Here is a 24,917-nt window from a genome sequence, read left to right as displayed (position 1 = left end):
GACAAAAATAGTATACATGCTAAAACAAAACTGTGTAATCAACCTAGCCTTGAGAACACTTGCAAATAAAATGAAGCTAGCTATAGTTAGCTTTGTCATCATAGCAAAAGAAAAGTATCACCTAGTACCATTCTTCATTGAACTTCAAATGTGAAATTGTTCTATCTCACTCTGTTATTTTTTGTGCATATTTTGCACGCTGCACTTTGTTTTATTTATTTTATTTTATTTTTTTTTTTGCTGAGTTCTGCACAGTTTATGTACCTGAACAAAATAAAAATAAATGTATTAATGTATCTCACTTTTTTAAATATAATATTTAAATATAACATTGGTTTAGATAATTTCAAGTCCCAAGTCATTATTGCAAAAGTCCAAGTCTAGTCACAGGTCTCTCAACATGTTTTCAAGTAAAGTCTAAAGCTAGGCTTTATGCATACATAGTGCCATTTATAACAAAATAAAGTGACCATGTTACCTTCAGTTGTTATAAAAATGATGTATATGTGACTGGCCATGGGAAAACTGGGACCAAGTCTGTCTGGGGGCATTTTGATTTTTTTTTTGTTTTGTTTTACAGATTCTTAAAATTTGGACTCTAAGCGTTGTGTAATGATGTCAAACATATTGGAAAAGAAGATTAAAAATGTTTGCTGCCAATCATTCTAGGGGTTTGTCAGCAACTGGCCAATCAGTGGTGGCAGTTTGTCCGGAAGTACACGCCCCCCATGTGGAGGAACTGAACTTCGTCATTGCTAACACGCTGCGGTTATACAGATTTTGAGGAAAATAATAAGAAAATTATGATGTGTTGTCTGTTGGGAACATGTAATTCCGACAGCCGTTACCCAGAGAGTTCAGCGAGCGGAATATAATTTATTACATTTACAAAATCCAAACGGAGTCTGGAATAATTCAAGAAATTAGTCAAGGTCTGCAGCCGACCTCATATCAAGTTGAATGACCAACGGCAACTACCACGTTCTTCTGCACAAAGCTAACAGGTTGTAAACATCCTATTTTTTTTTTTGTTTAACGACACTCATTGATTGTCAAATTAAAAATGATTAAGTGAAGGTGGTTATGCTTAATTTTATCTGTGTATATTCCAATGGTAGCTTTATGGCAGAATGGAAGTATGTGTTGCTGTAGTATTTACATTTAAGCACCTTTTTATACTAAAGTGTATTTTTAAGCAGGCTAGTAGTATTCAAGTCATTATTCACTCCTTTTTTTTACGTCCAAAGTGCGTCTGACACAGCTTTCACTGTAAAACCAATGAACTTTTGTGCCCCTCATTCTTCCTCTGGCTGCGAAAGACTTGAGCTTTAATGTTGATTTTTCTCTGTTGTTTCCCGGAAATAACCGTACAGACGTCATGAAGGACTCGTTGGAGAATTTTCTTGCCTGTCTTCTTTGCCTCAGTGTCGCCTTATAAGGCAAAAATGAATCAAAAAATGTTACGCTGACGCATTGAGTTCAGCTACCACTGTTTTAACAATGTTTGTCGGAGGTTTGCTCTACTAAAGCATGGGCGTCATGTCAATTACTGAGAAATAGCTCTCAAAGTTTCAGCTGAACTTCATTTTACCGAAGGAGATAAACAGAGGCTATAGCTTAATTTTGGTGACTCCACAACCTTGATTTTTACTGAAAATTATACAAAATTATCATTTAATTCACTGATAGAAAACGTCTATGTTACACCATCATCCTCTACTGAGTGGTATTCTGTGCAGTGGCTTTCCAGTGTTCAGAAAATGTGCCCCGAATGCCATGAATGTTTAATTAATGTTGGCAGAGAACATTGACCTGTATTAAAGAATTAACAAGGAAAAACATTAGTAATAAAATATAACTTTATTTAATGAATATTTTAATGTATGCTTTAATGTATGTTTCAAACATTATTTGTTAAACTTTTATTAGAAAAATTTAAATGGTGCTAAAGGGATCGAGGGTGGCCATGTGGTATTTATTCAGTCATGTAACAGTGATAACATAGAAGCAATGTAAACATCGTGGTCACTTTTACACAGTGTCAAAAGTGTAGGGAAATAAATAAATAATACATTAGATATCTGTAAATATGGCTATAACAGCAATATCAATATTGGATATCAAAATTTTCACTTTTGTGTGTCCCTAGTAATTGCTCATCTGCAGCTTAGAAAATTAATTTAACCTGGACAAGCATTACAAAAAATGTGAAACAATAGTCAATGTAACTACAAATATAAGAGGGAGGAGTCTCATAGAAACATATAAAAAGAAAAGCATTATTATTATTTTTTTCATTAAATTGACTGATTAAATTTCAGTCAATTTAATAAATAAACTCAGTCTAGTTTCTGTGTCCGTGTAAACTACTGGATCTATGGCACCTCTGTCACATTTGGCAACATATGCCAGCTATGTGAACGTTGCGCTCTGCCACCCATTTGTTGTGATCAGCACCATATATAGGTAATTTATTTTCCGGTTCATCTGTTAAGCATCTTGTAAACATCATCAGCAGCGCAGTGGAGCGACTCGCTGGATAAAAACCACCCACTTGGCTGCAGCTTGGAGAGGATGTCATATTAACTGCTATGCATGTTGTATTCTATGCATAGAAGCAGTCAATTTAAGTATGCCCTGAAAATGATCAAAGCCTGGGCATTTTCATCAAAGAAAGACTCCTGGATGCCCCAAACAGATCGTGTAAAGTGGCCGCTACAGCAGCCCACTGTACCTTAAAAAAGATGAAAAAGTTCAACAGATAATTCTGCTTTTGTGAGATGGTGTAGGGTATATTCACTTTAGACTACTAAAAATGTAGTTTTTATTCTCTTTTTTTCCCCCATAAAACCTTTGGTTATCTTCAAGTGTGTGAGGGCTGTTTTAGTCATCCGAACTGTTGCTTCTGACGTATTTTGAGGATGTAGTCACTACATGTTGCGTCATTGATAATTCATGTGGCTGTTGCAATTTAATTACTCTTAATAGGATGTGGGGTATATGGACACCACATGTTGTTGCCCAGGCACAGCTTCTGTGCAGTATTCATGAAAAGTGAGTGGAGGAGGCCATGTAAAATTAACCAGGGTGCTGCCTACTATATATGCTTTGCATATACTTCTGAAACAATGAGTTTCAGGAGCTGCTTTCTCCAGGTGGGTGCCAGATCCACATACATTGTTGCCCTCTGTCTGCAACAATTTCCTCCCCTTATGTCAATGTAAATACCTATAGCAACACTGCCTCCTGTTTAGGGGTGTATATGTGCTATATCAGAGGAAGAAGTTATTTGGCCTCTGGTGATGTGCTTTAAATCAGGACCTACACCTGTTGTTATCTGCTTCCTCTTCCCACCCTTAGGTTATTTTCTGAGTTGCATCAGTGGAGAAAATATTCGGTCTTTTCCTGGGCTTGCATTGAGGAATCTTCCACACATGGTTGTGGCAGCATTTGGAGCAGGATGATGGAGGAAAGCAGCAAATAATGCAAAAGTAAGAAACTGTAAGAGAAACCTTTTGACCTCCCCTTCCCTCCATCCTGAAGCAGTACTGAAATTTAACAGCTGGATATTTTTGTTCCTCTCATGTGTTCCTTTGATTTTGCTGCTATAGCTGGTAGAGAGTTTGACCCTGATAGTTTAACCATATTGGACCTTTGTTCAGTTGTTTGTTCAGTTGTCTGGCTGCATGTTTGGGGTTGTTGAAAATATCCTTTTCAATAGTCAGTGGCAAAATCTTTGCATTACTGCAGGTAAATTCTTATAACAACTGCTGACAAATAAGCTCCAAGATTTTGAGGCTGATCTCAAAGTCAAGCTGACTTTGAGACTTTGAAGCTGACTCTAATTGGGACTCTCCAAAACATTAATATTACTTCCAATCAGAAGGAACATGTTGACAAAATTACACATTATTTTAAACCTTATAGTTAGATTGGTCTCAAAAGACCATGATACCAGGGTTTCCCCCAGTGTATTATAAGCCTGGCGGGCCACCAGGCTTTATTTGTACCCCCACCAGGACAGGCATTATTTCTTTATACGTTTGTCTTTTTTAAGACTTTATAGTTGGTGTTTAGGTATTAATAATGTTTTAATACCTAAACCTCGTGATATTTTAAAATTCCCCGTCAACTTTAAAAGGTTTTTAACTCAAAAGCAGAAGGTCGCTGGATGACTGCCCTAGCACCCCAACCACCAGGCGTAGCAGGGTTTCTGTGCGAATCCCTGGGTACATTGTTCTGCATATTTAAGTGGCAAACTGTAAGAGAAACCACTTGACCTTCTGTGCTACCCCTTCCCTGAAGTCGAGCTGAGATGTTTGTTTCTCAGCTGGCTGGTTGACCCATCTGATAGTAAGACCATATTGACACGGACGGATCGCCACAACCTTAAAGCCATAACAGGCTATCTGATTTCCTTCTGAGAGATCCCCAGAGAGTGAGAGGTTCCATTTTTTTATTTAATTTTTTTTAAACTTGTGTATAAGGAAACTGCAGGGCCTGGCAGGGAGGTCAAATCAATCTCTGCTATTTATTACACAGAAATGTGACACTCCATCCTAAATGCTCCCATCCCAAGTGATTTAGCATCTTGTCTGCGCTGTCTGCAGAGCGTGCGTACTGCTGTGTGTATTTCTGCGTGCCAGTGAGGTGAGGAGCTCTGCGTTTTACGACCGTTGTGCCAAACTGTCTTCTTTCTCCGACTCGTCTCTTGTAAACAAAGATAGCTTAATATGCTCTTTGGAGACAGTTTTATGTAAAGCTTTTAGCCCTGGTGTATGTATCATATTTACTGTAAGTACACTTCAAACACAAGAGCGGCTTAATGCAACGCAAATGAGTAAGGATTGCAGGGTCAACTCTTGAACACAGCGGCTAAATATGATCAGTGTCTCATTCTTTGATGCTCATTCAGGTTTTGTCTGTATTAAGTTGTCTAAACTGTGCAGGATACTGGGACAGCAGTCCCATTTCAGCAGGAATTAGAGCTCTGTTTACTGCGTGACAATGTGATATTGTGTGGCTCATGCTGTCTTAATTGGAAACAGTCTCACCCCTCAAAAAGGTGCATGAGACCCCTGGTTTGATGAGGCAATCCCAATGCTCCCCTTTCCCACCACCCTTCCTCTCACCCACCTCCTTTTTGCCTGTGAATCGCAGCACAATTCCCTGAAGCATTTCCTTAATCCTCCAGAAGATCATGCTCTCCCACTAAATATGGTACCTGTGGACAAACAATGGATTTTTCCATAATAATAAGCTGAAGATTTCATTATGACTGGCTAATGGATGGGCAGGTCTAGGTCTAGCAGACACTCAGAGAAGCTTCCTTTTGATCAGCAGCACAGGGTTAATCCATGGTAAGAAATAATGGAGACTTGGAGAGAGAGGAGGGGGAGAAAAGTATTGAGCTGGGCTGAATTTACAGCTGAGAGGGCTCAGTAAAAGGATGATTTTTAGAGCCTCTTGCTGCGTATTGAAGGGAAGGCTGTCTGACAAGTCATCAATGAGCCCTGGCGCTGTACTAAACTAATGAAAGCTGCATTTGATCTTCTGCAAAGAGGTTCAATACTTCTCCTGCTATTATTTAAGTCCTCAGCTCTTCCAAACCTGTTTTCAGATCCACAAAATCAGTAAATTGCACAGGGAAGTAAACTGTGTTTGTAAGTATCGGACGGGGAGGAAATATTCAAACTGCTTCTAATGTATCCCTGTTGATTGCACCATGTATATGCTTCCTTATTTGTTCAAGTCTTTTCTTCTCAACCTGGTTGGGCAGAAACGTTTTAGGTTGGGTCATTTAGATTCAAACGTTAGGTACACGGACAGTTTTTGTTATGCACTTAGCCGTTATCGCCTTTCTTTTTATTTTCTCTGGTCATCTTGTGTGGTCTGCTGTCTTTGGTTTGCTTTTGCTCTTGAATATGAACCAGTGTATAGCAGTCTAACAGCACTTGAAGCGTTTAATGTGTTTTGACCTTGTCTGTGCTCGGCTTTCCAACGAGTCCAACTCTTCTTCCCAGATGTCTGCATCTTATCTCCTGTTCACACATTGAACAAAAACTCTAAAATCTGTTGCCAGCCATATTATTTTCTCATCGAAGCCAAATCAAAATAAAGCCTGGCTGTGGAATTTATATTAATGCCCAAATGTTACAGGCCCACCCCAGCTGCACTTGAGAGTCGAAGCTGGATGAAAGATTTGGTCTGAGCTTGTGCCAAGGAACAGGGCATGCGTCATCTGCTAACATCAATGATGGGGCTGGACCGCAAGGAAAACAACCCATCCTTGCACTTGAACTGCTGTGATTCAAGGTTATGTTAACTGAAACATGTTGAAGCAATAATATAAACACTGTGATAAACCAGCAGTTTGGTAGATTTCAGTAATAAATCTGGCCAGAGGGGGCCTGACTGAAATTTGTGACATCAAGTGGTTGTAACTGTTGAAGTCTCCCATTATGCAGCTGTTCAGCTTCACAGTTCATTGCAGCAGCGTTAAAGGTATTATTTGCAGGTTTTATCTTTGCTTAAAAATAAATTACAAATGCATGCTCTAAATATAAAGCTTTGGGTTACATACGGTGCTGTGAAAAGTATTAACCTTTTACAGATTTATTACTTTTTGCCCTTTTTTGTCACACCTAAAAGGTTCGTATTTAATTAAACTCTGATAAGAAAATATGAGTTAATGCAAAATGTCAAATAATGATTGTTTGCCCTATAAATACAGGCTGTTGGTTCGATTCCCAACCTTGAGACCTTTTCTGCGAAACAAACTGGTAGAGACAGAACCTTTTTTCAGGGAGAAGTGCTGAAAAGAGGGCAGTGCAGCTGAATGAGATAGGCCTGCTAATCCTCACATATATATTCCCCTAATTAATCCTGATTACTACATTTTAATCAGCCTGCTAAAGCTGCCCTGGAATAAAGTGACACTTCCTAATGAATTAAATCTACAGTTACCAGTTGGTGCTCTCTTTTTTCTGACTGGTTTCTTTTTAGCGTCCCATGTCAGTTTTGTGTGGAGGCTTCCATTGTTTCAGCATGTGGTCTCACTCTACAGCAGTGAACTGCTAAATGCCTGGGTCACACCTGCGCCCCTTTTATGGGGTCTGCAAGTCACTTCACTGTTAAATATATATATCCAGGATTAAGAACTTTACAGCGATTTAAAAAGTGTTTTTGCACATTTTGCGCAAAAGTTCATAAACGTCTCCAATCCACAAAATTCCACACATTTTATTGGGATTTCAAGTCAATAAACATAAAGTAACACATGATTGTCTTTTCTTTGATTGTTTGATAAATAAAAGTACAAGTAAACCCTGTGGTTCAGTCTCACTGAGTAATTAATTTCTTTGTGGTGTGTCTACCACCAACTTTGCATGTCAAAAGACAAAATTACCTCAGTCAATTGAATTTAGGTTGGACTTTGACTGGGCCATTTTAACACATGGATAAATATTTCACTGTAGCTCTGGCTGTTTAAGAGCTGCCGTTCTACTGGAAAAACAACCTCCAAGTTATTTGTTTGGGTTAGTTTTCTAGTCAGCTCTTATAGCTCAACTGTCCCTGCTGAAGAAAAAAACAGCATGATACTGCTGCACACCTGCACAGTGAGGTGGTGTATTTAATGTGTAGTTAGTTTTCCTGCATCCACAACCTTTGCTCTATGGTAACCTTTACATTGGACAGCCTGTCTTTCCTTAAACCATAGCTTTTTTTTTTAACCTTTCTTCCAGGTTTATGGAGTGCATGACTTAGCTGTCCTGTCAAAACTCGAGTTCCTGAGGAGCTACATCTATGTAGCACATCAGGACCTGATTTTTCTCTGACCAGTTTAATATGTTTCTGGATCTTTATGATTCCATTTGTTTACAAATTTTCTCTAAAAATCCTCAGAGCCTCTAACAGAACAAAGTCTAAATATGTATTTTCCAGGCACATAGTGCCATTTTGTAGCACCGCTACGTAACTGTATTACCTTCAGTTGTTATAAAAATGCTGTATATATGAAACATAACCATACAAATTTGACTTCACAATTTAACAGATTGATATAGAAAAAAAGTCAATTTTACATAACACCCTCCCCTTAAACAAGGCCTAAACTACACATAAGTGGAGTCAGCTGACCAGTTAGTTGACTTCTGAAGGCAATTAGATGCACTGAATTTTTTGGAGTATCAGCTTAAAGAAGGCTCACTAAAAATCCATCGATTAAAAAAAAAAATCCCTAGAAATGCTTAGAAATGTGTGGTTATTGTGTGACAAAACAGGGAAAAGTTCCTGTGGAATAACCTCAGCAGACATTGTATATTTTAAGTCTTTTTTTTTTTCTTTTTTCAAAACAGTGAAGGCTTTTTGAATGTACCGAATGGAAACTTGTACTTATTCAAATCCCCAGCCTACCTTTGAACTTCAATTGAAATATTCTTGATTCTTGAAAGCAGTGATCAACCGTAACCCCCTTGCCAGTCAAATGTCCAGTTCAATGCAGTGTGTTTTTAGCTGCAGAAAAAAAAATAAACAGATAGGTGACCCCGCTTTTCCTTCCGGGTCAGCAGCTCCCGGTGGCCGAGTGGTTTGAGACCATAGCCGTAATGAAGTCTGTCCCCCTGCGGTCGGGCCCTCTGCCTCCCTCATTTGAGTGGTCCATCCCTGGAAGATGGGATCCTGTGAAGCAGTGATTGTTTCCACAATTAGGTGAGCAGAGTGGAGCGGGAGTGCTCGTGGATCCCTCCCGCAGATTTGCTCCCTCAACTCAACCTGCCCTGAAAAACAATAGCTAGCTGTCGCCCGTCCGCTGATGTGCCTTTGATCAGCCAAATGAAGGCTGCTGGCATTTCTTATGGAGTGGAGATTGCTTATCGATCTATATCAAAATATTCATGCTAATCCCGGGCAGTGGGAGACTATTTTCAAGCTGGGTTAGCAATCAGAGCTGCCGTCCTGTCTGGAGCAATTCGCTGAGCTGGGAAGTCTAATCAGCTCAGGGTCCTGCAGTCAAATGCACTTTGCTGTTTAAATTTGGACCCCTGACATTGATGGAGGAGTCCAGAGAAAGGTGTTGACAAACCAAATTGTTTGTTCCAGCACTATTTTGCTAGAGATCAAGTCCAGAGTAATGCGCAGTGAATTTGTTCATTACTAGCTGAGGTTGGAGAGGAGAAGGCTGAGATTTCACCCTCACTCCAGCGGAGAAGGGCTGCTGCTTCAGACTTGTAGGGGAGGGCTTGATCATGGTGCTGAGTGTGTGCATGTGTTTAGGGTGTGTGTGAATGGTAGATGAGACGTATCATGTGGACAGTTTGGAGGCAGGTCTTTTGTGTGTGGTGGAGTTGGAGAGAGTGTTGAAATTTTGAATTATCCACATGATTCTTCATTTCCCCACTTCCTGGCCATTTCCTTAAATATCACAGTGCAGCAACTGCAGAACATATTCATTGGGTTAATAGAAAAAATACATTCTGAGAGGTTTGGTGTGCATTTGTGAATTTGGCCATCTTGAGCAGGTACCTTCTAGAACAGGGGTGGGCAATCCTGGTCCTGGAGGAGCGGTGTCCTGAAACTCTTAGATGTCTCCCTGGTCCAACACGCTTGAATCCAACAGCTGAATCACCTCCTCAGTACAGTTAAGTTCTCCAGAGTCCTGCTAATGACCTCATTACTTGACTCAGGTGTGTTGAAGTTGAGACACACCTAAAAGTTGCAGGAGACCGGCCCTCGAGGCCTGGAGTTGCCCACCCCTGTTCTAGAACCACCATTCGCTTCATGTCCGCTGTATCTCTTGTCCAGCTTTGCACCTCTAAAGGCTGAGACGCCTCTACAGGTTTTCTCCAAGCATCAGAGTATAATTGGCTCCGTCCAGGTTCCCATCCACTATGGCTACCCTGATCATGCTGGAGAAAAAAACATTCCCACAGCATAACTCTGCCACTACCATATTTTACAATATTAGTTTCACTTACCAGAGATAGTTTTGCATGTAGGTCAGAAAGTTCAGTTTTGGTCTCATCTGATTAGAGAATCTGCTTTACTAATTTAGCAATCTGTGAAGGCAACTGGCTGAGCTTTAGTTTTATTTAAAGTATCTTACTACGTAGCTTTTTATTTGAAAAAAAAAAATAGACGTATCATTTTCCTTCTTTAGCTATCCATTGCTTTATATTGGTCTATCACAGAAAATTCTGGGGATAAACATGGAAGTCTGTGTTTAAACAGAAGGTATTATGTGAAACTGACTTATTGAACTTTATATCACTTATATAACTAGCCTCAGCAGCAGCATTAGCAGATACCTGGTGGAAATCTGCAAATCTGCTGAGCTAATCATATAAACTATTTCTCATTCAAACGCTTCTAAGACTGATTGTTAACGACAGAATGAGAAGCAATGTGTTAGGATCTGTGTTTTCTGTGTAGTTATTTTTTAGGTTTTTCTGTGTTAGTCCAGTTTCCCCTGTGAATCTGTCTTCCCTGTTGATTGCTCCCAGCTGTATCCAGTTCCCTGATTACCTTCCCTGTGTATTTAACCCCACCTGTTGTCTTTGTGTCGGATCCTCGTCGTGTGTTATGTCGTCAGTCTGTTCCCTGTGCCGTCTCTGTTGGACTTATCAGTAAAATTAATTATTTTCATCATCATCCTGGGCCTGCCTGCATCTTATCTCACCTCACCAAAACCTGAATCATGACACAATGTTGTTGTGATGATGTGATGAAGGTGGAGTGTCTTAGAATAAGAGCTTCTTAAAGAGACAGAGGCCAATTTCAAGGCATCACATTGTGAAGTCACATTCCTTTTAGATTGTATTTGATAGACAGAATCTTTGTTGCAATATAAGGTAACAGTTACTTCATTGTGCTATAAGATATTATTATGTGGCTGGAGAATCCACAACACTGTCCCTTTAAACCATGACAAAAACTGAAAAAGTTCAAGTTGTATGAATGGTATAAAGCTGAAAAAAAAAATCTGGAGAAGAGCACTTCACCAATACAAATAAAGCAAAACAAAAAGTCAGGGTTAACCTGAATGACTTCAATGTGCATGACTTTCTTGATCACAAATGATTTTTTTCTCTCTGCCTCTGGCTAAGGCCCCTCCTCCTGTCCTGTGACGCAGGACATGCTAAATCTGTCTCAGCCTGTTAATACTGTCATGCAACAATTGTGCAAAGAAATCTGAGAAGAAAAAGCATTGCCAGAATGGAGAGATTATCCTGCTGGAGGGTTGAAGGGCTAATGTCTTGCCATATGGCCCAGATTGTAATGTGCAGTGTCCTGCTTCAGGGTCAATCATACATCAAGTATTAGTGTCAGGTGGGGATTAATGCTTAATGTTTCCTCACCTCCAACATACAGTAGTGCAGCACACTCCACCTGGCATAATGGATTTCCCGTCAGCCAAGTTATAAAACTGGAGTTTTGTCGAGGAAATAAAAGAACAATAAAATATATGTAACATATATATTCATGGCTAGTAACTGTTATGCACTTTTTTGGTGAAAACAAAACAATCACCTCTTTCATCTGTTTTGCTGCTTGTTTGGAAACATTTCTGCTGGCTGTTGCTGCATAAACTACTGATTAGTGAGATTATTGCTATTGTTGGCTGATGCCGAGTCGTACGTTTTCACAGAGCGTGATTTACGCCACACTTAGGCTTGCGGGCGCTACAGCCAGAGTGGTTTCTCTGTGCATAATAAAGATTTATTTTTCTCAGTTTCCGTGCTGATATTTAGCTCATATCGGTCGTTATCATTCATCCAATAGAATGCGCTCACGCTCAGGCCAAAGAAAAGCTGTAATTTGATGCAAAGTGGAGTGGATGTAAACTGGGACTGCACAATCTTATATTATTTGATTATTGCTGCAGTTAAAAGGATCTTAGCTTCGCTTTAACACTTCTCTGGACACCTCTTTGTAGAGATAGTAATTTCAATGGATTTGGCAGTTGCCCTATAAGTGGCCTTCTACTGTTTGTCACCTGGCAAAGCGTTAAGCCAAGTCCTGGCTAAGGAATTAACCTGAATCACTATATAAGTAATTACCCTCATAATCCCTTTTTGACTGATTAGAATTGATGGGTTGTTTCTCAATTGACATGCGTGCCTGTCATTATGAATCCTCTCCAAACAAAGTGGCAAACGCAAATGTCAGAGGAGAAGGAGAGGGGTGGGGGCAAAACACATTGTGTATTGTAACCTTGAAAAATGTGTTGATGGAGATGAGGGTGTGACATGGGAAGGTGAGGTGTTTCTGCGTGTACGCGTGTGTGTGTATGTGTGTGAGGTTCACATATGTCAGACGGCAGGATGTGAGGTGCAGGTGTCGCTAGGCTTTGGTGCTGCTTGTCACCTTGTGAATAAACAGCAGTTGTTCATCGGGGAAAGGCGGGACTGATTCATGTGAGACGGGCGGATCATGGCAGATGGATGTACTTTTTCATATGTGTAAATAGTCGCAGCTAGCTATTAACATTCCTCTGTGCAGATGGCAAACTGTAATAAAGTACAGGCGATAAAACAAGGCTGCTCGTCTATGGCTGATGCCCAGCCGATGTTTGTTCATTTTTACATACAGTGCAATATGTTCTCTATAGCACAAGGGCACAATAACTAGTGGGGGATATTTAGAAGTGCCTGTTGTTCCTGAATAGTAAACAGTTTTAATGTCACACTAAAAAGCCATTTGATCTGTTTTGATTTCACATGGCAGAACTTGAAAAACTTATAATTGCATGCTAGTTCATATTCAATCCAGTGAAATATTTTTATTTAGGCACATCTCAGTAAATTTGAATATCAATAAAGAAATAATTTATTTCAACGATTTTATTAGGTGAAAGTGATACACTGATTTACTTTTTTTAACAAATACAGCTGTGTATTTCAAGCATTTATTTATTTATTTTTTATGATTACAGCTGACAATTAAAGAGAACCCAAATTCAGTTTCAGAATTGTGAAGTAAATTACTTTCCGCCTAAAACATCAATTTCTTAGACATTAATAATATTAAAAACGGGCTACTTAAAGAAGTGAATGATAGTATACAAATGTTAATCCACTGAAAAGTAAGTACATGCACTGTACAATTTTTTTTATTTATTTTGACACAATGTTTAATAGATGTTGACACTTTTGACCAGGTCAGGACAATAAATCGATAACAATATACATGGCAGTAGACAATTGACCAATATCAATAGAAAATACGTCTTATAGAATGTTCAGTAATTTCGCTGAACTTAGAGCCAGAAACGCACAGAATTGTGGGGGATGTAGGCAGAGGAAAGGCTTTTAGTTGCTCAACCTCTCAAGGCCAGCTTAGCGAGGTTGGTGGCATCATTTAACCCACTCATGCTTTGGTTACCTAGCAACAACCTATTGAGTAATTTGCGCAGCAGCAGTTTCAAGTTTTGCCACTTATGTGTTTCATAAATGCTTAAAAATAAAAAACAACAACAGTGAAGTGAAAGGAGAAAATTAATACAACAACTCTAGAGGAATTTGAGGATAAAACAGGAAAGGTCACGTAAACAATTTGGCAATATTTCAGATATTTAAAACAAAAAAAAAAAATAATTAATTATGATACAAAGTGCCATATTTCAGCCATATTTCCCAACTAACCAGGAGCCAAATCTTGTTGGAAATTATAATGATCTGTTTTGTAAATGTTGTCAGACGAGAGGGGATTCATGAATCATAAGGATGCTTAACGTGATTCTGCACATTTCAAAGAAGTATTGAGATGATAACGTTAGTTCTACACATACTCTCTCTATGCCATTGTTTTCAAAACAACTACAGTGGCAGGGTTGGTGTAGCAGTCTTAGGAGACTTATAATCTCCATCAAATGCTTCAGACTTAAATTATTTATCTCACATTTTTATCCTTTAGTTTGATATTTGCTTATACTTCTAAAACCCATCAAGCCATCCTTCATTCCCTCAACCTTTGACTTTACATGCATCAAATCAACGTTACTATGATATTCTAAACTATTAAGGTGCACCTACATTGCATTATAGTCATATGATGATATTTGGCTGATGGTTGTACTGTAGACTGTGCAGCATCAGGAGTTGGCACATCCCGGATCAGGGGAGTACGCTGATGTCAGAGCAACCTCGGTCCACAGCTGGTTCCCCTCCAACGAGATGATCGGCTACTTCCTGAGACCTAGAGGAAGAGAAAAACCAAGGCAGCAAGTGAAAGCAGCAGAGCCAGATGTGTAAAAAGATGAGAAATGGAGGGAGGAAGGGGACAGAGAAATGCTGGGGAAGATGTGTGGGCACAAGTCCTCGGCATGCACAGCGTCCACTCCGATGTGTGTGTTTGCGGCGGATCGAGCGTGTGTCCGCCAAGCCATGGGTCTGTCTGCTGGTTGTGGCAGCCAGCTGTCAAGGGGAGCTCAGAGGAGGGGACAGGGGAGACCAGGTGAAAGCAGGGCCAGCGGCAGACAAGGACTGGAGCCAGGGCTCGCTCACTCTAAATGAATGGTGACAAGAGCGCGAGAGCCATTGATCCACTGGTCAAAGCACCCCTAAGGCTGCAACCTAATGTGCTGAAAAAAAGAAACATCAGCCCCAGTAGGGGCTCTTGAAGAGAGACAATCCTCATCGGATGAAACACACCTTACACACAACACAGAGGGGATCAATACAGAGCTGATGGACATGGTTATTTAATACATTTGCATCCATTATAGACTAAAGTCAAATAAGAAAATATATAAATATGTTTTTACAAATTAAAAAAAAAAGTTGCAGTGTAATCTTTCAACTGAACTTTTATTCTGCTTTTCCACTGTCGCATAACAGAAACGTAATTATCGCCTTACAGATTAGTCAAAATAAATTAAATATATAACAGCCTGGTGAGGAATAAGTCCCTCTGTTGAAGTTAAAATCTTTGAAATGTAATTGTTCATCATTTTGGAGCATTTGGGATGCAATATAACACATATTATTGCCACATCCTTTGTCTTTCCAAAGTCTTCTGAAGCCAAGGCAAGCCAAGTGGACACTTTCAAGCTCACTGATAAATTCCTACGATCTGTCATAAAACATGGCAGGGCGAAGTGACGATAGTTCATGGTGACAGCTGCACTTCATTAAACAAAAAATAGGTGAACCCTTATAACTCCTACTTTTCCATGTAAATACTTTCCCCTAACAGTCTGGAAAGTCTAAATATTTCACATAGAATGCAAAGTAGGATGTAACATAGGACAGTCTGCAAAGCAGCTTGTGAGCATAAAAAAATGCATTAACCTAGCTCTGTTAGATAAGGGCAGCTACCAACTCTCTGCTATATTGGGGCTAATTACCTGAGCTGCTCCACCTGGCTCTGCACTATTCATTTGTCATGACAAGAAATAAAATTACATGAATATAAAGCATTCCATACAATTAGTTCTCTGGTTGAGCAATTGAAAATTCATCAGTTGTTCCCTTATTATTTAGCTCATTCCCAGTTGCTGTGATTTGGGTTCTGCTAGGCGCTGGGACACTTGATTGGGCGGTGTAACTGGAGCCAGGCGGTGGAGCAAAGAAGAGGGCCCTCTGAAGGTGCAGCGCCAGCTGATTGATTGGTGATAGGAGCTGAGGGAGATGATTGATTGATTGAGGTTGGTTAGGTGACAAACAATGCAGCGCCTAGCCTATCAAGGTGCAGCCCTGTCAGTGGCAATAAGCCCTGATTGCCTCTCTTTGCTGGACTCCCCTCCTGACTCCCCCCCCCCATCCTCCCTGTCCACCTCCTCATCCACTCCTTCAGGAGTAGGCGTATTCGTTGTTGAGTTTGTTCTGCACAAACATAAAGATAAACACGCAAGTTTATTTTCATTTATACAAAATGATGTAGAGTAAAATAAAGTTGATAAAAATGATGTTGGAATGTAGCAACATCTGTAAACGACAATGTGTTCAGGTCTGATTCAACAGTGAGTGAACTGGTCACTTATGATCTGAAGGTCTATATAGTTAATTTCTGTCTATATAGTTAATATCTGTCTATATAGTTAATATAGTTAATATCTGACTTGTATTTTTTTTTCATTCAGTAGCTCATAGACATTAGGATATGTAGCAATTTAAACACTGCTGTGATATGCAATTTCCCGATGTTAGTCAGTATACTATTAAGATTTTGGACGAACTTTTTGATTTATTACACAGATCAGTTTTTTTTTTATAGAAGAGCAAACACACTTTTAGAAAATCCTAACTTACTGAAATTAAAAGCATGCACTCGTTTCTGTGTTTTGTTTATTCTAGCAATGCTGTTGGGATGGTCGCAGGGCAAGTTCCTGACGCCACAAACGTTTCTTTATCTCACTGGTATTTTTAACCTCATTGAGCCTATTTGAGTCCTTATTCTAATCTTGCATTTTTGGGACCAACACCAATAAGTTATGACTTATAACTTATGAGCTAATATGGACACACTAAATCTGTGACGGAAATCAGCGGCAATGACACACAGGTAGGAAGTTATGAGCTATTAGTAAATTTCTTGCAAAAGATATTGTTGTACTTTGACCATTTGATTTTTATAAATTCAACAAAGTAATACTGGTCTGCAGAAGAAGATCTGAGCAATCAAAAATATCAGCTGTGTTAAATGTACCACAGAGATCCAGTAAAACAGATGTTTTAAATGTTGTGTTAAGATTTAAGACCTTTAAAACCTTTACCAAGAACAGTTGCGTTGTTGAAATCCTGAGTGGAAAGCGTTAAAGAGCTTATTAAACGTGTCAAGCATATCTGAACATTACTGGTATTCAAGTGTGTGAGAATGAGATTAGCATGTTGTTTCCCTTCTTACCGCTCCTGTTCTGTTAGCATTTGCAGACACCTCAGACCTGCAAATGTATGTGTGCACATGCCCGTGCCTGTTTCAGCCATGTGTGCAGAACTGTGAGTGATCCTCTGTTTCACTGCAGAAAATATTACAAGTAGCCAATGGTTATGAGTCCCCCCCCCTCCATCCTCCTTCTTCCCACTTGCATATTACTTCCATTACTGTCGATTTTGAAAAATTAGTTTCCAGGATATGAGTGCAAGATTGCAGAGATTATCAAGATCAACTTCAAATACTTCCCAGATTCAGTCAGAGCACCACAAAGCATGTCTGAGCTGGTGATTGTTTCAGGGCATCAATCAGGTGCTGTTTTACATTGGCTGAGGCGAATCACTGGTGATGCGGTTTCCCTTTTTATTTTTATACTTCCTTTAATAAATAAATGGCTCGGTCATACCATTTTGCATAGATTTATCCAATAATATGAATTTTCGGCATAATTTCATTAAGACTTTCACAGCAACCTTTGTTTCTGCTTTAACTAATTCAAGATTTCAACTTTGCTTCCTCCGTGTCTGACAGACTGCCCTGGAGCTCTTCCGCTCAATGTGGGCGGCCTGGCAATTCTGCTTTGCACGTTTGCTTCATGTCCCACACATTTCCTATCTTGTGGGCATCACAAGCATTTTGCTTTAATTGCAAAACGTTCTCCGAATGAGTGCAGCTTATTTGTATGTTTGCTTGCCTCCCTGCCTGAGCTATTGGTAATCTATTCTCCCCCTCTTAGCAGGAAGAAACACAGGCAACCAGTGTCTGAATTCATTGAGCTGTCAACACAGTTAGAGCATTACCATGCTGGGTTTGATGTGGAGACAAACTTAGCCGTCTTTTTCTTATTGCAAACTCTAGACTACATAGCTAAAATTGTCCTAACTGTTTCTTTTATTACATTTATGTATAAGGAATTTAAAAAATACATTTTGAGCAAATTAAAAACCTCTCACACTCTTGATCATAGCCATGCGACATACTCTATTTATTTGCAGCAATGTTATGGAGAGATTAGTACTTCTTATCCTCAGGAGGAAAATACATGGATAATCTTTGAGGAGATCAGGTTCACAAAAAGCAGATTTTGTTGATAATCCATCTCAAAATTACAACAGCTCTAATTGTGATTGTCTGTCATTTATTTTATTGTTATGGCTTTCCATTCTTTAGTGTAAAAACTGAAATTTCATCCACAACGGTGGTGTAAGTGCTGCGTTAAAGCCTCACATCAAAGTGAGCAGATAACACTGTTTATGATAAACATTACTATGAAGGAAGCCTGATTATAGTTGTTTTTCTGAGATAAAAAAATAAAATAACAAAAATACGTCCTTGGATGTGGAGTGAGTTCAAGGATCAATGATATAATATTTGTGACATAAACAGATCTGAAGCATTCAATCTTTTAAGTTCCTGTATCTTATCTTTTAAAGATAATAAATGTTTATGAGTCCTTCCAGTTTCTTTAAAAATACACTTAAGGGAATAGGGGCAGCATATAGAAAATATGCACACGCACATGAAGCTCAACCATTGTAACCTTGGTGTCAACACATTTTTTCTTTCTATTTGCAGAAAGAAAATATAAGTTGGTTTACTGAGGTCTGTTGCCAAAAGATAAATGCATTAGATGCAAAGGTTTGAGCCTTACAAAAGTATTTATACCCCTAAAACGTATTCTTGGTCCTTTTGTCACATTGCAGTCAGACATGCTGTAGATGGACAACAGGGTGGTGCAGGGAAAGGATGCATGCTTTTGCATGTTCTTACACGACTCCTGTATTTATCCCCCATCTATCTTCCAGCTCCACTGTCCTTACTGATGAAACCCCCACAGCATGATACTGCCACCCCCATGACTGACAGTGGAGATGGTAGAGTTAGGGCCATGTCTTAGTTTTCCATCACGCATACAGTTCTGTATGTAAGTCAAAGTTCTGACTAGAGGACTTTGAACATGTTTGCTATGTCCCCTATAAGGCAGATGGTTCTGGCTGTTTTCAGAAATGGCGCTCTTTTTTCCCCACTTGTCCAAAAGTTTAAATTTTTGGGCTGCACAACTTAAAATGCCCTGATTCTGAGCTGAACTGAGGATCTCTGCAGCTCCTCCAGCATTACCATGAACCTGTTGGCTGGCCAGTCTTTCTGTCTAGCAAACCTCTGAGGTTTTTTCAGAACTGTTGCAAATATACTAAAATTAAATCAAACACAGGTGGGACTCTAAAGGATTCTTAAAGCAGCTGGTTGCACTGGACATTTTTTTAGGTGTATCGGAGTATAATGAGCTTAATATTAATGCACACTACACTAATGCTTATTTGAGAAAAGTATTAAAAACACATCTCTTCCCCTTCTCTTTCCAGGTTATGCCATCTGTTTTATTTGTCTATCACAACGAAGTCCAGTGATAACATTAGGTTTTGTGGCGATTATGTGATAAAATGTGAAAAGGTTTGATAAAAAATTCTTTTGATCCTGATTGATTATATTCACATCAAATGAACATGTTTGTTCAGTTAAACTAAAAAGGCTTAAAATCAACAGCAAATACTTGCAGCACAAAACTGAAAAAAGCTTCTGCACCCTGGACAAAAGCCAGCACAAACCCCTGGTTAATAATCGACATGTAGACTGACGCATGTCAGGCGTGTTTGCTTAAGATGTTGAAAATATACTTTCCATATTCACATTTCTGGGAAGCGGATTCATACGCACACATGCTCCGGCAGCCCCAGTGATATACAGCCAGAATGCTGAGTAATCTAGTAATGCTTGAACCTCTTTAACCTCTCGCACTTGCACTCGCTCCTTGTGTCACAATTAAGCAGGAACTCAAGCAGAGCATGGCAGTATTATAGATCACATAAAGAGAATATTGTCACTAGATTAATATCACTGCTTGCTGGAGTCCTGACATGGTGCCAACACAGACAAGTGTGAAATATGCTTATCGAGTTCATAATTATGACATCTATAACCTCCATGATAGCTCTTAGCGCAATATTAACTGAAGAAAATAGCAGGTTTTAGTACAGTATGTGTTAAAACCATGAAACCCTGTTTAATTGAAATATGACAAGGGAGTAATGACGATTAAATTAAACCCGGAGATAATCGTCTGACACAAAGATAATTGAGCTAAAATCCTCGGGCAATGAAGAATAGCTCAGCGAGGGGAAAGAAATAATCTAGCCTCGCGCTGGGGAGGAATAAGATTATTTCTCTGTGATGGGGGGTGGACATAGAAATTCAGCACTCTGATTAAAGTGTGATTAATCAAAGGAGTAATCCACAATTTGAGTGGAATCAGAATGGCATGTGTCCACTTTATGTAATTTACTTTTCTGTCTCCTCAAGGAGACATTGTGCTATGAGTGCCAGTGTTTGTTTTTGTTCCTGTCCTCTGAGATCTCTCACCCGTCCTCGCAGGATGACTTGATGACTGATCCGATTGCAGCGGGAAGAGAGGCTGGCAAAATGTTTTCGTCTTTCTTCCCCACTTAAAATAGCACAGGGGAGCTCTTGTGCGTTTCCTAACATATGGCCCCATGCTAGTGCTTGGGCCGGTTCAAAAGGGATTAAAGCCTGCGGGTCGAGGTGTCTCCGTGTCAGCAGTGGCACCCTGCTGAATTTCCAAGCCTCTGCTCTGCCAAGCACCAGTCACACACGCATAAGCTGACAACACTGACAAATTCATGCACTCTGATATTTTGTCATACTTTACCCTCCCTAAGTCTTTACGTTTGAAAGACATGGTAGTTTTTTACATGGACAAAATGGGTGAAGCATCCTGGGGTGTTCAAATAGGTCTCCAAACAAAATTTGATCAGTTGCCCACCTCAAAGAAGTTTTCTCTTCTTAATGAGGCCGACTTTCTTGCTGATCGCCAACATTCAAATCGCCAAATTGCATATTTTTTTATTTTTGTGTTTAGCATCATTAGGAAGCTAGAGGGGTTTGCATGGATGCCATTCATGCAAGAATCACCACCACTTACAGTCAAATCCAATCGATAATTTTTTCAGCAACTTTTTCCTATTCAGCTGTTGATAGGATATTGTTTCCATTTCCTTAGCTATAATAGTTTGACAAAGATTACATCATTTCTAAGTTTTTAAAGAAGAAACATGACTTCTTTACAGAGAAACATCAGAAGAAGAATGCTACTTGTGTACAAATATGAGATAAATCAAGCGTACTGTCTGCAATCAGCGTAGTATTGTTTGGAAACTCTTAGCAACAAATGAATACGTGGTAAAGTCAACACTGCCAGTTAAGGATGCCATATTAAAAAAATGTAACAGTAAAGCAGTACCTTGTATTCATATTCCTTGAACATTTACAAGTTCTAATGCATTTTAACCTTAAACTTTAATTAAACACCTCAACAGAGATTTCTTGTTAAAACGTGACAGATGTAAGTATCACATGTCTGTTCTGCTCTGCCACCAAGTTGCCGTTAGCTTATTAAATTTACAATAAAAGCCATAAAGAGTTTGTTTCCATTTTTTATGAGATTCTGTGAAGTTATTATTGATCATAGTTCCCTCGCCTGTAGTTGAAAGACATCTAATTGCTTTAAGCATGTTGAAATAATATTGTAATTAAATCTTCTTAGGAGTGAAAGCTAACAAGAAATGTGTTATGTATTACATGAATTTATCTATTTAAAAAAATGGATTGAAAATATTCGCATCAGTGGAATTTGATGTTTTATGAATAGATATCAGCAGTTCACAATTTCATTACAGACAGTTATGTTTTAGTGCTGACAATAACTGCAGAGGACCTGACTTCAAAAAATCAAAACTAAACGTATAATATAATTGATCCCAGCTGTAACTGCTAATTCACTGTGTGCATGTAAATCAACTCAAATATAATTATTATGGCCTCATTTGTCACTGTTGGTAATTGATTTTTTTGTGCCACCCTTTTCATTTTATTGCATGTTCATTTACATACTATTCCCTTATTTCGTCTCTAGAATGCACACAATTCTCACAAATTGAAAAATATAGATTTTAGAGTCATGTACTGTAGACTAGAGGTCACTGAGCTTTCATGGATCAAGATGCCTGTTTTGGAGATGAATAATTTAAACTGTGTTCATGGGGGTGGTGTAGCATTACAATGCAAGGAGAATGGGTTAGAAAAGGCCAAATTACTAAGGGCAAAGGGCACAAGTAGGAATCGCCTCTAATTTGTGGTTACCCTGGTGCAAGGCTCTCTGGATGAACTGCAATAAAGGCAAGCTTAGTAGTTGAACATCCAGCTTAAGCAAGCACAGAAACATAAACGTAAGCTAATAAACTCATCTGACTAAATCTAAGTTGTATCAGTTAAACTGGGTTCAAGTGTTTCTTTTAAATGTCTTATTTTTAGAGAACCTTCACTTTAACATTGACACTGCACAGCTAAAAAGAGCAAAAACTGACGCTGGTGTCATTAGTTTAAGGTTGAACACTGGTTATTTTAAGATACCAGTCGTTTCCTTCCTTCCTGTTTGTTGCAGGTGGTACAAATTAGCCAACTTTTCAATTAGGTCAACTATCTTTATTTCTAGCCAGATTTAGGGTTCTTTTGGAAAAAAAAAAACTGACAAAGAATAGTCGTTCTTCTGTATTTATACAAATGCAAATTAATTGTTTCCAAACCTTGATCACTCAGTTTAGACTACGATGAAACCAAAAACAATGATTCTATAAGCAAGTCTACAGAGATGTAACATTTTAATTTAGTGTCCAACACTTCAGAGCTGTGCTATCAGAATAGTCCCGCCCATTGTGGCTAAACATGGGGAGCCAGTAGGATGCAGAGGTGGATAGAAAGAGATAGTGGAGTGTAACACATTACAACATACCAGGTCAGAGGAGGAGCCGGGAGGACAGAGAGTGTTGTTCCCAGAAGCCAAATGCATTGAGGAGGGGCGTCAGCCAGCACAGCAGCGATCTGCCTTCCCTCCGCCTTCCCAGCTGCTGGGAAAGATGGAGATACCAGCAAATCTGTGTTTGTTCAGCCACTCCACAAATATCCCCTCTCTAGATTGCGTCTGGCTGAGGAAACGGCACTTGACTGGGATTCAGAAATGATTATTGGTGGCAGTGTCCTTCTGGGGCTGCTTTTCTAAATGTGCCAATAAATTTCACATGTCTAGCTTTGTTTTGCTTTCATTAGGCCTCTAATCTCCGTCCCAGGGCCAGGCAGTTTTTGCCATGAGTGAACTCTCTGTTTTCTCTCGAGTTGAGCCAGTGATTAATGACTGGACAGAATTATTACTAAGGTTCTGCTTCTGAGTTACATATCTGCTTTTGTAGACATTGTCACATCTGAACAACGCACAATGAATGTGTGCATTTAATCCCTTGCAAATTTAGTCTTTAATATTTTTCTGTTTATCACATTGCAACAACAGGCTTGGATATATTTTGTTTGAATTTTGTAATGCTCTAAGTAGTGGATAACTTCACACTTTTTACAAATAAAAACCTAGAAAGTGCAGCCTGCATCTGTTCTGTGAAAGCCTGAAAACTTTGAGAATATTAGTGAATAAAAAACAGTCATGGAGACAAGTCAGAGATAAAGTCTTGGATTAAATTAAAGCTGGGCTAGTTTATTAAACAGTATTACAATCTCATGTAACACTGAACCACTATTATCCAAACACCTGCAGCTGCAGTTGTGGCAAAAGGAATTTCACACACTGGATCCATGTGCACACAGGAGAAAGTGGTTCATATTGTGTTTATTCACCAAGTGTCCCTTAAAAATACTCATAACTTCTTGCATTTTACTTTATAGTTATTCATAATTTAACATAGCTGTTGTAATTTTGCTCTCTCAAGTTTATTTGCAGTTAGCATTATGTGACAGTTTACATTCAGACATATGTTTATAAAGCAAACACTATTGAATCATAAGTCAATTTGAATTTCCCTTCTGCTAAAGGTTATTTTCCTGTGAATTATTTATGTTGATGTTTCTTTGTATATACTCGCCATTGTTTGTCCCTTTGTTCGTATCCTACATCCAGGACAGGTGTATGGGAATAACAAGTGTTTCTATAGGTTCATGATGTCATTGATTCTTTGACTGGAACAACCAAATAAAGGTTTTCTTTTGAATGGTATTATTTATTCTCTTTAAAGTGGCCTTTTGAGCTGCAGTAAATGGAGCTTTTGAAAACCATTTAATTGTGTGGATGAACTTGTGAATTAGATTAATAGTCTTGTTCCCGTTGCTTTGCTTACGTTGTACTAGATTGTTTGGTTTAATTTATATTCTAATGGTACAGAACTGATGAGGTTCAGGCGTGTTTCCGATTTGTATAAAAACCAGATTTTGCTAATGGGGAGCTTAAGATTGAAAATTGTCAGAAAAAGATAAATCTGTGATTAAAACAGAATTTTAAATGGCCTGTACTTGTACGACATTTTATCAAGTTCAGAGGACCCTAAAGCGTTTCACACTGCATTCAGTCATTCACACACACATTGACACGTTGATGGTGGGAAGCTACCGCATCACCAGCAGGCAAAGCAAGTGAAAGGTTTTCCCCAAGGACACAAAGACTGAGACAGACAGGTTGAAACCAGCAACCCACCGATTATGAGACAAACTCCTACCACACCGAAGAAGCTCAACATTTCTGCTGACACTATCTATCTGTTCTGTAAAATCTTAATTTTGACATTCCAAGTTCACATAGTGTCTAAAAATCCTAAGCGTATGACTACTTTTCCCAGGAATGTTTGTTTGGGAAATTTCTAAGTGGTACAGAAATAAGCTTGCATCACAAAAAATTCCCTACTGCTACATTTTCTCAATTAACATTTACTTTTGTGGTTTTTTTGCATTCTATCTTTCCATATTATATCTCCAGACTGTTTATGAAACGTGATTTATGAACAAGCACATACCTTTTAAAATGTGACCATTGTTCACACTTCACTTTGAACTTGAATGAGCCATCAATAGCCTGCTGTTTTCCTAACATTTACAGTAGTTTGACTCTGGCGTGAGCTGATTCATGAGTCACATTATTACTG

General features: G+C 38.9%; 1 protein-coding gene across 1 annotated transcript in view; it reads left to right on the top strand.

The window, feature by feature from the left end:
* The first annotated feature begins 735 nt into the window (after positions 1-735).
* The window catches only part of sall1a (spalt-like transcription factor 1a), a 133,198-nt gene continuing 109,016 nt past the window's right edge, over positions 736-24,917 (top strand). The window contains exon 1 of the mRNA XM_007552166.2: positions 736-1,004. The gene's annotated coding sequence lies outside the window, so the exon portion shown is untranslated. The remainder of the gene's footprint in view (positions 1,005-24,917) is intronic.

Source organism: Poecilia formosa, unplaced genomic scaffold (assembly GCF_000485575.1).
Source record: "Poecilia formosa unplaced genomic scaffold, Poecilia_formosa-5.1.2 Scaffold46, whole genome shotgun sequence".
Taxonomy (NCBI): domain Eukaryota; kingdom Metazoa; phylum Chordata; class Actinopteri; order Cyprinodontiformes; family Poeciliidae; genus Poecilia; species Poecilia formosa.
Note: the sequence above shows the minus strand (reverse complement) of the source record. Positions and strands in the feature narration are given on the sequence as shown.